We start from the raw sequence: 12568 nt of genomic DNA, 5'->3' as shown, positions 1-12568 counted from the left end.
TACTTATTTGATAAACTATAAAATTTAAAAATTTTATGGTAGAAAGGTATTTGAGTCTAGTTTCAAAAACATCAAGAAGATCTTAATTTGGAATTTTGTAGCTCAAGATATAAATAATTTAGAGACAATGACTCAAGTAGATAGCTCTGAATGAACATATAAGTAAATAGTGAAAACATATATGAATAATTTAGCTAGCATGGATTACATTAAAAACGGATCACATGGCCAAGGCCAATTTGGGCTGAGTGGGCCACACAGGCACACATGGGCGTGTGGGCCCATTTTTACTGAAATGTTTCTAAGGTTGCACGGGTCGCCCAAGTTGGCTGTGAACCTACTGTAAGGTCGGTAAGTGCTACTTAAACCCCTAAATGTGTGAAATTGATAGAATGATATATGTACTGAGCATGTTAATATCTAAACGAATATATGTATAAAATTGCATAATAGCATATCATCCATTGTATGTTGCATTGCATTGGGTTGGGGTTATTATTCGGAGGAAGTGTACTAAAAGGCTTTAAGCCTAATTTACTGGCAGCTCAGCTACAAACTACTGTTTTGTCCCGCATGCGGTACTACTTAGAGTATAAGGATGGGTGGGTTGATTATATCCCCACATGGAGTGTAAGGTTGGACGGAGATGGTGTGTAGAGGCTGGATGGGTAGGATTTTGCTACTGCATAACTGTTACTACTACTAATACTGTGATGGGCTAAGGCCCTACTGCATTTTTGACACTATACTGAGATGGGCTAAGGCCCAAACCGTCACTGATACTGAAAAGGGCTTAGGCCCAAGACTGTTCAAATGTGCACTGTGCATATTGATTCCTTGTTTGTTTCTGCGGGATTATAAACTGAGTTTACTTAAACTCACCCTTTTTTTTAATGTGCACAGGTAATCCCCAGACTTAGATGGATCGGTGCGATGGATGACTCAGCGGTGACCACAGAAATTTTTAGACTTTATGATTTTCAATTTTCATTTTATGATTTAATTATTATTGATTATTTGGGTTGTAATTTAAGGACCCTCTGGGAATTTGGTTTTAAATTTTGGTTTATTTATTTATTTTACTTTATGGATTTATACCTGCTAGTCGTAGGAAATTTGGTTTTCAAAAAGTTAAAATAGTTTCTAAACGCATGATCACTTAGACTGTTTTATTAAAGCTTCCTAAATGAGGGATGTTTCAAAACAAATATTTTAAATGAATAAAGACAAATTTCTAAGTTCTAACAAAGGTTTACTAAAGATAATAACATGGAATGTTTTCAACGTAACAACGAGGTTTCAAAGCCAGTATCGTGTGACATTGTTAGATACAGCCATAATGTCTATACTAGGTTTGGGATGTTACAATAGCACAATTCGTAGAAGCATCTACCACCAACCTTGTGTGTGCGTTGAGACCATTATAGGACATATTCAATTGGATGCAATGTGGAATCCCGTGATGAGGGCATATACAAAATAACTCCTTGAATCTTTCTCACACCTCATATAGGGACTCGTCATCCAATTGTTGAAAAGTAGTGATCTCATTCTGCAACTTAGAAATTTTGCTAAGTGGGAAATACTTTACCAAAAAGCATTCAACTAATTCTTTCCAAGTTGAAATTGAATGTGGTGGCAACAAATTTAGCCATGCTCATGCTCAATCTCGTAATGAGTATGGAAATAACTTCAACCTCAATGCGTCTTTAGTTACACCGGCTATCTTAAAGGAATCGCTCACCTCCATGAGTAGTCGAAGGTGAAGGTGTGGATCTTCTGTGGGCATACCACTAAACTGGCCCATGGTTTGAAGCATATGAAACATTACAGGCTTCAATTCAAATTGGGATGCCTTGATCTTCGGTCTCTTAATTCCCTGATTTAATTCAATAAAGAGGAGCACAGCATACTATCTTATAGCTCAATCCCTATCATCAGCAATAAGGATTGGATTATGCACATTAGCGACACTATTTCCTTGAACATCATTTTGATTTCCAAAGTCCATTTCAGCTTGTCTTTGGAATATTCTTTCTCATCTTCTTTGTATAAATGCCTTCTCGATTTCAGGGTCCACAGGTAATAAATCGATAATTTGATCTATGCTTATAAACACCTAAAAAAAATTCACAAAAAAATTAAAGAATAAATAATTAATTAGTAAAGTTAGAAATAAATGGAATAAAATAAAAACCAAATTGCAAAGAATAATTTCACAAAAAAAGTTAATAAGGCAACAATCATAAGCAACGGTGCCAAAAACTTGTAACACGTGGTTTGTGCAAGTGTACACAGTCGTTATCAAATAATAAGTAAGTAAAAGAGTTATCGTCTCCACAATGACTATGTATGTTAATCAATTAATTGTAAAATTAAACTTAACAATTTTGTAAAAGAACATAATAATTTTTTAGTGGTGTGACGTAAAAATAAATAACTAAATGCAAAATAATCCCTAATACAAATTAATCTAAGTATGATGAATGAATAAAATGGATGAGATGGACTTAGCAGCACAATTCACAAGATTTCAACAACAATAACATGAATAGGCTATAATAGTCACATTATTCAACTTAGTTCATTTTCATCATGCTTACAATGTTTCGGAAAAATAATCCAAAACAACTCGATCTTTCATGAGTTTGGAACAAAATTAAGTCATTTTGAAATCTTTTACTTAGAAATATATGCATTTTACTGATCATATTCAGCTAAGGGTTTCTTAGAATTCATGTGAAGTAACAAGGACAGGTTAGGTTTGAAACCTTTTAATCACATAAACCTAAAAACTATGCAAGATAATAGAACTCTTTCAAGTTATTATGAACCTTCAATTTAGGGTCCGTTTGATTATGGGAATTGGTTTTCTGGAAATTGTTTTCTGAATTTTTCGGCATTTGTTTGGTGGAAAATGAATTCCACAAGGAAAACCTTTTACAAACACGGGTAAAATCACTTCCTTAGTTTTGGAAAATGTCTTATTGATTTTCCTTCCGTAAGACATTTTCCATTCCCTTCTCTACACTCTCATCGTCTCAGCTTCAAAAATTTCTTTGTAGAATTTCTTTAGAAAGGTATGTTTTCTATTTCCACTTTCATTTCTACTCATTTTCTATGGCTTCTCCCATTCCAATCCATTCTTCATTTTGATTCCCTCAATCCTTCCCGCTCCGACCCTGTACCCGAATTCCAATCCATTCTTCATTCTCATTGAATTATTTCTGTTGGTGAATTAATGCAATTTCCAGGCTTCTACGTGTTGGGTTTGTAATTTTCTAAACCTCATAGCTTTTATGGGTTTCGTTTTGTTATTAATTTTTAGCTTTTAATTGTATTTCTTAGTGTTCTTAACTCTTCTTCCATTGGATTGTGGTTTCGTAGCTTATGGCTTTGTGGGGTTACGCTTGTTCTGTTTATAGAGTTTCTTCCATTGGATTGTCATTTCTAGGCTTTTAGCTTTCTTGGGGTTCTTGTTTTTAAATCTATTGATGATGCAAATTCATGTTCAGTCCTCGTTCGCACGCTTCATGTGCGGTCAAGGATATGATACCTGGATTCTTGAACTTAGAGGTGCTGGATTGAGTACACAAGGAATGAATTTTGGACAATATATATACCCTTTAGATTCTATTTCTCAAAAGAAAGATTTTTATGGTAAGGGTACAGATTATAAGAGGTTTTCAGAAACAGAAAAAAGATATGCTTTTTCCAGTCAAATTACGGATTTAATTGAAAAGCTTGTAAATATAATTGAAGAATCTGAAAGATCATCTCCAGCACGTGCTTTTGATATGCAAAACAGCATTTCTACAGCACTAAAAGATATGCAGAAAAAACTTGATCTTATTTCCAAGTATGATTGGGACTTTGTATCTTGAACAATATATAGGAGTGCTAAAATGTCTTGTTTTTATAAGGTTATGAAGGAAAGGATTCTGGATTGGCAGCAGTCACTATGTTGGCATCATCATTGGACTATATGTCTTCTAGATCGTCACTCAAACTGCTTTTACCCTTGGGAAGTGTTATTGAAGCGAAATTGCTTAAGCATTGTTTCTCTGTGAAGTGTTATTATCTGCTTGTATATATATTGACAATAATCTGATGTTATTTCTCTTCGGTGAGTAGGCAGACCCTGCACGGGTCCTAAATGTTCCTGTTATTCCAATTGGAACATTGCTTGCTGCTACCCATCCTTTTGCAGCTAACCCTCCCTACCTCCTGTCTTGGTTGAGTCCTCAAATTTCTACCCCGGACATGTTGCAGCCAAAGTTGTTTGAAAAGCTTGTTACGAAAAACTTCAGTAAGAAAATATGCTTCACCTTTGGCTTCCAGGATAATGCACAAATGCTAAATGTAGACTCTGGCATTGATGCTTTTAACTGTCATATTATACGAATGCTTCAAAATGCTTTAGAAGTACAACGGTACACAGAAAATTATAGGGTCTTTCAGTTCAGAAGGCACTGTTCCATGTGTTGATGATTCCTCTACTGTCATTTTCATGTGCTTGTTAGCTTGTGTTGGATCCTACTTAAATAATTTTGTCCTATTTTTTCCCCCTTTCAACCTATTGAAGTTGCTCGTTCATGTCTTTCCCGTTGATACTTACATCCTTGACAAGTTTAGAATAATTTAAATGAGTCTTCAAATCTCCATTTGACCCTGGCACGGTTAGATTTTATTTACTTCCTACTTTTTTGGACCATTTCATGAATGACAATTAAAGCATAATTTACAGAGACAGTGCCTGCCAAGCTTCTCTTACAGCTAGCAACAATCTTTGAGGAGGGAGGATTGCGTGACAGGAGTGGGACATTCTTTTACAAGAATCATCTCAGTAAAAGCAATGTCCCCGTCTTAGCAATTACCGGAGTCCAAGATCTGATATGTCCGCCTGATGCAGTATATGGTATGATGTAATTTATCCCTCCTGTCTAAATTGCATCTACTTTTATTGTTCTGCTTTGCTTTGTTTTTCTCAGTTTGTAATGATATCAATGGAGTAGAAATAGTGAAGCTTATTCTAGAGCCATTGGTCACATACAAAGTTTTTGGAGAACCAGGTGGTCGCATTTTGCTCACTATGATATAGTGGGTGCCCAACGGGTAAGATTTAATACTTTCATATTTGATGCAACATAATTAGCTTCTCCTAAATATTTACACTTCCTTTTGATGCAGGCCGTAGATCTAGTGTATCCTTGTATAATAGAATTTCTCAATCATCATGACGCAGCTTGAAGTTGTTGAGACTTCTTCTTCATTCAAGCTTCATTCTATATTTTTTCCCCATGAAGGAAGGAGCCGACTTAAGAAGAATCTTCAAGCCAGTCCTGCCCTTAAAATTCTACATCAACTAGTACATATACATACATAAAAGGAGGTAAAGGATCAATACCATGCATGTAGTTGTATTGTTGTATTAAAGTTTGTTAATATGTACAGACATTTAGAAAAAGTAGTGTATGTTTATATGGTATACATATATGACTACTCTCTCTCTTAGACAACAACATGTAGTTGTATTGTTGTATTAAAGTTTGTTAATATGTACAGAAATTTAGAAAAAGTAGTGTATGTTTATATGGTATACATATATCACTACTCTCTCTCTTAGACAACAATACTTCATCATTTGTAAATGGTTAACCATTAGAAATTTTGACTCTCACAAAACATTTGATGATCTTAAGAGAGATGTTCGATTACCATAAAGCTTATACTTCATTTTATAGAGAAAGGTTGAATTAATTGTGTCAAACTCCTAACCTTTGATTGATTTTTGACCAAATTAATCACAAGTTTAGTCTATTGGGAATTTAATTATTGCTCAAGAATGTTGTATTGTATGAAGTTTACTTCCCATTTAATAAATAATAAAATAAAAAGGCAAATTTTTAGCCATTTCTCTTCACTTATTTTCCAACTAATAAGAAAGTATTTTTTTCAATTTATAACGATTAATATTGTAGCTTAATAATTGAGTATTATTATAAATAAATCATTGCAATATATGTAAAAACAATTTAAAATATAAAAATTTATTAATATATATTAATATATGTAAAAACAAATTTCCCGGAAAATATTTTTAGGAAATCTGTCAAACAGCAGAAAATATTTTACACAGATTCAATCAAACACCAGAAAATATTTTCCAGTAAATCATTTTACAGAAAAGTAAAACATTTTTCAGAAATCATTTTACGGAAAATATTTTACTGGCAATCAAACGGACCCTTAGTCGGGTTAGGATCTAAATTAAGCATGCACTTTTCAATTATTGTGTCCATTAGTCGTCATCTGGTTAGGATCGCTCAACTAATTCTAATGCATTCAATCACTTATGAATGAAATACATATTTGAGTTTAATTGAAAACATGAACGATTGAGGCTCAGAACATCATAAATATAGTTTAAACGAACTTTATTAAATTAATGCAACCATTCTAGCTAAACAAATTTAAGCCACCATCATTGATGACAAGATAACAAAACAAATTGCAAATATGATTAAAAGTAAACAAGGATAATGAAGGATAAACTCTTATTATTTCAGCAATTTTGCAGAATTGGTCAAAGTGGCTTCCTCCAATCATCGTGTTACTCCTTTCCAAGTTGCTTCTCAAGGTGGTCGGCCAAGAGAATATCTTCTCAAGGTTTTGCTGGCTAAAGGAGAACGGGATTATGGATGATTATGCATGGGAAGAAAGGAAACAATGGAAGAATGAAATGAGAAATGAAAAATGATTATGAAATGAGGGGTGATTAAGGGATTATTGAAATGAGGAATGGAGATGGGTATTTATAGTGAAGGATGGTAGTTTACTAAAAATAACATGATGACTACCTTAGGTTTCTCCTTCCCATAGCCGACCATAAATTGTGGATAAAGGAACTTTTGGTGTAGGGTCTCCAGTAAATCTCCCAAAGTGAATTTTTGAGTAGTCCATATGCCTTTGCCGAATTAGGCTTGTTCTCCCTTGTTTGGACAGTTTGGTGGCCTAATTGTTTACCTGACTTGTCCATCAATTGACTCTTCTTTAATTTGATCAAATCAACTCTTCTCGACCTATTTTACATGTGTTTTCCGTCCATGTAGAGTGAAATTAGACATGTCCATGCAACTTTAATTTAAAAATAAATCATGCATAATTTCTTTAGACGAAATGCATTAAAAAATAATGTCAAGTTTAATATGGAACATAAAATAATTAATTTATGTACAAATTTAATGCAAAATAGCATAAAACCACATTCTTCATTAAATCATGCTCATTACTGAAATATAAACAAAATTCGCCCAATTAGTAATCAAATACTTGGGATTAATATTAACTTTAAGTAAAAAAGGTGTCATAAATTACTAAAAAAAACCTATATAATTAGAGTTTACAGTAGTTCTAGCATAGATGGATTTGGAGGATGCCTTACTAGGGGTAGATAAGATATCTTTGCCATTGACGGAGGAAGAGAAGAAGGTAAAGATCGAAAGGCTTTAACACAATTACATATGTATTTGTCAAATGAAATTTTACATGACATGATGAAGGAGAAGACCACCGCTGCATTATGGGCAAAGCTACAATAGCTATTCATATCGAAAACCCTAATTAGCAAGTTGCATATGAAGCAGTACATTTATGCTCATCGTTTGGAGGAAGGTGGGTCTGTGCATGAACACTTAGCTTTAAAGAAATTCTCTCAAAGCTAGAGGCCATCGAGGTTTAGTACGATAAAGAATATTTAGGGTTAATTCTACGTTGTTCATTTCCCCCGTCTTATTCAACCTTTAGAGATACAATTTTGTATAGCTGCAAATCTCCCACAGTTGATGAATTATATGCTTTCATAACATTGTATGACAAGATAAAGCATCTTATGTCTAGATTTGACTCTTAGGGAGAGAGTGTCATTGTTCTTGGGAGACAAGAACGAATACTGATGATAATCATGAGAGGACACAAGAACAAAATACTCACAGTAAATCTAAGGGTAGATCGAGATATTCAAACAGAGGTAAAACCTATAATTTCTGCAAGAAGAAATGGCACGTTAAGTCTGAGTGATATAAGTTGCATAATAAGATCAAAAGGGACGCATCAAATCAAAAGGGAAAATAACCAGAACAATCCAAGGAAGCTGATATTGTAGAAGACTACAGTGATGGTAAACTCCTAATTACTTCTGCCAACAACCCTAAAGTGAGCGATGAGTGGATTCTTGATTCTGGTTGCACCTTCCATATGAGTCTCAATCGAGATTGGTTTACAACATATCAAAAAAGTGTTTGAAGGTGTTATTTTGATAGGAAATAATGCTTCATATAAAATTGTAGGTATTGGCACGATCAAAATTAAGATGTTCGATGAAGTCGTCAGAAAACTTAGTGGCGTATGATATGTACCAAAACTAGAGAGGAATTTAATTTCATTGAGTAATCTTGATTCAAAGGGGCACAAGCACACAGCTGAAAGTGGGGTTCTAAAGATTACCAAGGGTTCCCTCGTTGTGATGAAAGGGCAGAGAAAGACTGCCAAGTTATATTTTTGGCAATGTTTAACTGTTATTGGTGATGCAGCCGTCGCTTCCTCCTCCTTGTCAGATGATGATGTTACTAGATTTTGGCATATGCGTCTAGGGCATATGAGTGAGAATGACATGGCAGAATTGAGCAAAAGAGGACTTCTTGATGGACAAAGCATTAGCAAAATGAAGTTCTATGAGCACTACATTTTTGGGAAGCAAAAAAGAGTCCGATTCACTAGAGGAATCCATAACACGAAGGGATTGTTGGATTATATTCATTATGATCTTTAAGGACCATCTAGAGTGCCTTCGAAAGGTGGCGCTAATTATATGCTAACGATCATTGATGATTTTTTCAGAAAGGTTTGGGCATTCTTCCTAAAGCATAAAAGAGATGTGTTTTCCATGTGTAAGGCTTGGAAAAACTATGATCGAGAAGTAGATAGGAAAATAGATAAAACATCTCCACATTGATAATGGCTTGGAATTCTGTTCTGATGAGTTTAATGAACTGTGCAAACCAGAACGGATCATGAGACACTTGACAATTTGTCATACTCCATAGCAAAACGGCATCGCAGAATGGATGAATAGAACAATCATGAAAAAGGTTGATGTATGTTGTCGAATTCTTGTTTATCGAAGTCGTTTTGGGTTGATGTAGCCTCTACTGTATATTTTTTATTAATTAGTCTCCATCCATTGCCATTGAGAAAAAGACTCCACAAAAAGTATGTCTGGTAATCTTGCTGATTATTCTGATTTGAAGATTTTTGGGTGACTTACGTATGCTTATGTTGATAATGGAAATTGGAACCTAGATCCATTAAATGTGTTTTTCTTGGTTATAAGGCTGGTGTTAAAGGATATAAGTTATGGTGGCCTAAAAATAGAAAAATTGTGATTAGCTTTATCTCCGCAATTAGATGATGATATTAACTACATAAAACGTGTTCCATACTCTAGTGTAATTGGATCTCTCATGTATGCTATGGTTTGCTCACGTCCAAATTTATTATATGCAATTAATGTAGTTAGTAGATGCATGGCGAATCTCAGTAAATAACACTGGAAAGCAGTTTAGTGAATTTTTATATACTTACGAGGTACTACTGGTGTTTGCTTACAGTTTGAAAGAACTAGAGATGGAGTCATTGTATATGTTGATTCTGATTTTGCTGGAGACCTTGATAAAAGAAGATCTCTCACCGGCTATGTCTTTACTATTGGAGATAGCGCAATTAGTTGGAATGCTGCTTTGTAAACTACAGTTGCTTTGTCTACTACTAAAGCTGAGTACATGGCAATTACCAAGGCTTATAAAGAAGTTATTTGGTTAAAGGTATTCTTTGGTGAACTCAATAAAGACCTTTAAACCAATACAATGTTTTGTGATAGTCAGAGTGTCATCTTCCTTACGAAGGGTCAAATGTTTCATGAGAGAACAAAGCACATTGACATTCGATATCATTTTATGTGTGATATTATTGTTCGTGGTGATATTGTTGTGAGCAAAGTTAGTACTCATGATAATCCTAAAAATATGATGACTAAGTCACTTCCTATAAACAAGTTCGAGTATTGCTTGGACTTGGTTGGTGTTCATTATTGAAGAATACCCTTAGGGTTTCGTGAAAGATGTGGAGAACTTGTTCATTGAGAGTTCGTGATGAAGAACTTGTTCGTTGAGAATTCATGTTAAAGTGGATATTATTAGAGTTGTGTGACCCAAATTCTAAGAGATTGCTAGCACGTTAAGGTAAACAAAACACTTTTTCTTTCTAGAAGATTTAGTACTTATTAGTGTAATATATTTAACATTTATTAGCATAATATATTTGACATCGATTAGAATTGGATTTTTTCAACTTATAAATAGATGTTGAAACTCCTCTTATATCATTTGACTTCGACATTAGTGAATTTTCTTCTCCTCTGCCCATGGTTTTTTCCCGAAAGGGTTTCCACGTAAAATCTGTGTTCTATTTTTTCTTTCTTTTTCTTTGCGATCTTTCTACATTGTCATTATCGATGTTCAATTTTTAACATTAGTGTAATGAAATTGATCATGGTTTCCTTATGATGTCAAAATGATATTGCGCCATAAAATTCGAACCTTAACTAGACCATGTCGCCAAGAGAGCACTTGAAGGTCTCAGAATCAGCTTGTCGCCAAGAGAGTGCTTGAAGGTTGAAGGCCTCAAAATCAGCTTGAATACCTTGATCCGACATTGATATGGGATGCGCGTGGACCAAGATCGAGTTGCCAAGTCACGAGGAAACTCCTACGAGACTCTATCGAACAGATCTGAAATCAAAACGACAAATAAGATTAAAAGTAATTCAGAACGAAATTAAATCCCCAAAAACAACTAAGAACAGCCAAGAATCAAAGAACTTATGAATAGATGTTATTTCGGAATGCAAGAACACGAAATCGATCTCCAAGATTGATTTCCCAACCAGTCGAATGATTCGGCCCAATTGAACACCCAAGTTGATTTCCCCAAATTCCAGCAACCGAATGGCCCCCAATCAGAATGTGTAAGGAACGACAAGAACCCTAGAAATTGGGGATTTAAGGCCGATTCCTTGCTGCCAACAAGAGAAAGATTTATCGATTCTTTAAGATGGAAAGGGCTGAAAACAAAACAAGAAGAGCAAATAGATCAATAAAGAATCGGCACAAAACAGAAATAAAGAAAAGAAATTGAACAGCAAGTAATTTAAAAAGATAGGTCCTAAGAAGCCTTGAAAACCCGAAAGAATTCACAACTCCCTTCAAATGGCTCTAATCTCCCCTCCAAAGAGTATCTATGGCAAGAAGAAGGCTGAAGATGGCTCCCACAATCAAAAGATTGCTAAAACAACTTCTAAAGAAAACTCAAGAGAGAATTCTTGGAGAAAACCTCAAAGAAAATTCTGCTCTCAACAAATCTGAAACTTTGATTAAAATTCTAAGTAATGAATACAAGGGGTGGCCGGCCATCACTTATATAGGCCTCAAACTAATCCTAATCTCATTAGGAAACTTAAAAATTAACCCTAAATAATAAAAATAATAAAAAAATTCCGGCCTAACACTTAAATGGGTTGTTTTGGGCCGAATTTAACATGTAATATCTCTAGAGCCTAAAAAATTAAATTAACAAATAAAATGTTTACAAATTGAGCCCTTTGATATTTTGGCCTGATTTTCAACTACGTATGCATGGTTTTCTTGATTGGGCTGGAAATTTGCTTATTGGGCCTCGCCTTCAGGAATTTGGGCTTGTGATCCATTTCCTACAGAATTTAGGTCGTTGATGCTCATAACGGAGATCCAATGCGCATTGGCTGCAAGATTCGGTTTCTTGGACCAAGATTTCCAAGATTTGAAATCTTGATTTTCTTGATTCTTAAAATCGCTCCAAACAGCAAAATTGGGCCAAGATTCGATTTCTTGATTTTCTTGAAAACAAGAAAGTGAATCTTGATTTTCTCGTTCTTTGGTGTATGCATGTAAGGCCTTGCTAACAAACTCCTGAATGGTCCCATTTAGTTTGGAACGAATTTGTCAGGCCTTTAATCTCGTTATTGGGCCTTGTGGTAATTTGAGCCCATCACGTTCTTGAACTTGGGTTGGGCCTTTCTGACTCGTATCAAACATCTTAGTTACATTGTCGTAGATTGACTTGCTTAAAGGTCTCAGAATCAACCTGAATACCTTGATCCAACGTCCTAGTTACATTGTTGTAGATTGACTTCCTTATGCACTACATTCTATAGATTATCCTTGATCCAATGCGCTTCTCATAGCAGCCAATTTGTAGTCTATAGATTATCTTGATCTAGTGTTTATCCTTGTAATAGTCATTTATTGATCAAGCTGTCCGTTTTAAAAGTTGACGCAAATGGGTGAGATCGTCCTATTTTAAAAGTTACTTGTAATAGTCAGTCGATTATTCCTTGCAAATGGATGAAGATATCTAAATGATTGACTCAAACAAGTAGTCCTCGCAAATGGCTAAAGATGTCCATTTTCAAAAT

At 34.6% G+C, this 12568-nt stretch overlaps 1 long non-coding RNA gene and 1 other non-coding gene across 2 annotated transcripts; both read left to right on the top strand.

Annotated features, from left to right (window-relative positions):
• The first annotated feature begins 1454 nt into the window (after window positions 1-1454).
• Window positions 1455-1560, top strand: LOC121214922 (small nucleolar RNA R71). The gene has a single exon (XR_005910660.1). It is a non-coding gene; the product is annotated as a small nucleolar RNA R71 (small nucleolar RNA).
• A 2101-nt stretch (window positions 1561-3661) lies between these two features.
• Window positions 3662-5770, top strand: LOC107908337 (uncharacterized). The gene is made up of 3 exons (XR_005910609.1): window positions 3662-4309; window positions 4748-5115; window positions 5191-5770. It is a non-coding gene; the product is annotated as an uncharacterized lncRNA (long non-coding RNA).
• Window positions 5771-12568: the final 6798 nt, after the last annotated feature.

The sequence above is a fragment of the Gossypium hirsutum genome, chromosome D02 (assembly GCF_007990345.1).
Source record: "Gossypium hirsutum isolate 1008001.06 chromosome D02, Gossypium_hirsutum_v2.1, whole genome shotgun sequence".
Lineage (NCBI taxonomy): Eukaryota > Viridiplantae > Streptophyta > Magnoliopsida > Malvales > Malvaceae > Gossypium > Gossypium hirsutum.
The sequence above is the reverse complement of the archived record's forward strand: the minus strand, read 5'-3'. Positions and strand labels throughout refer to the sequence as shown.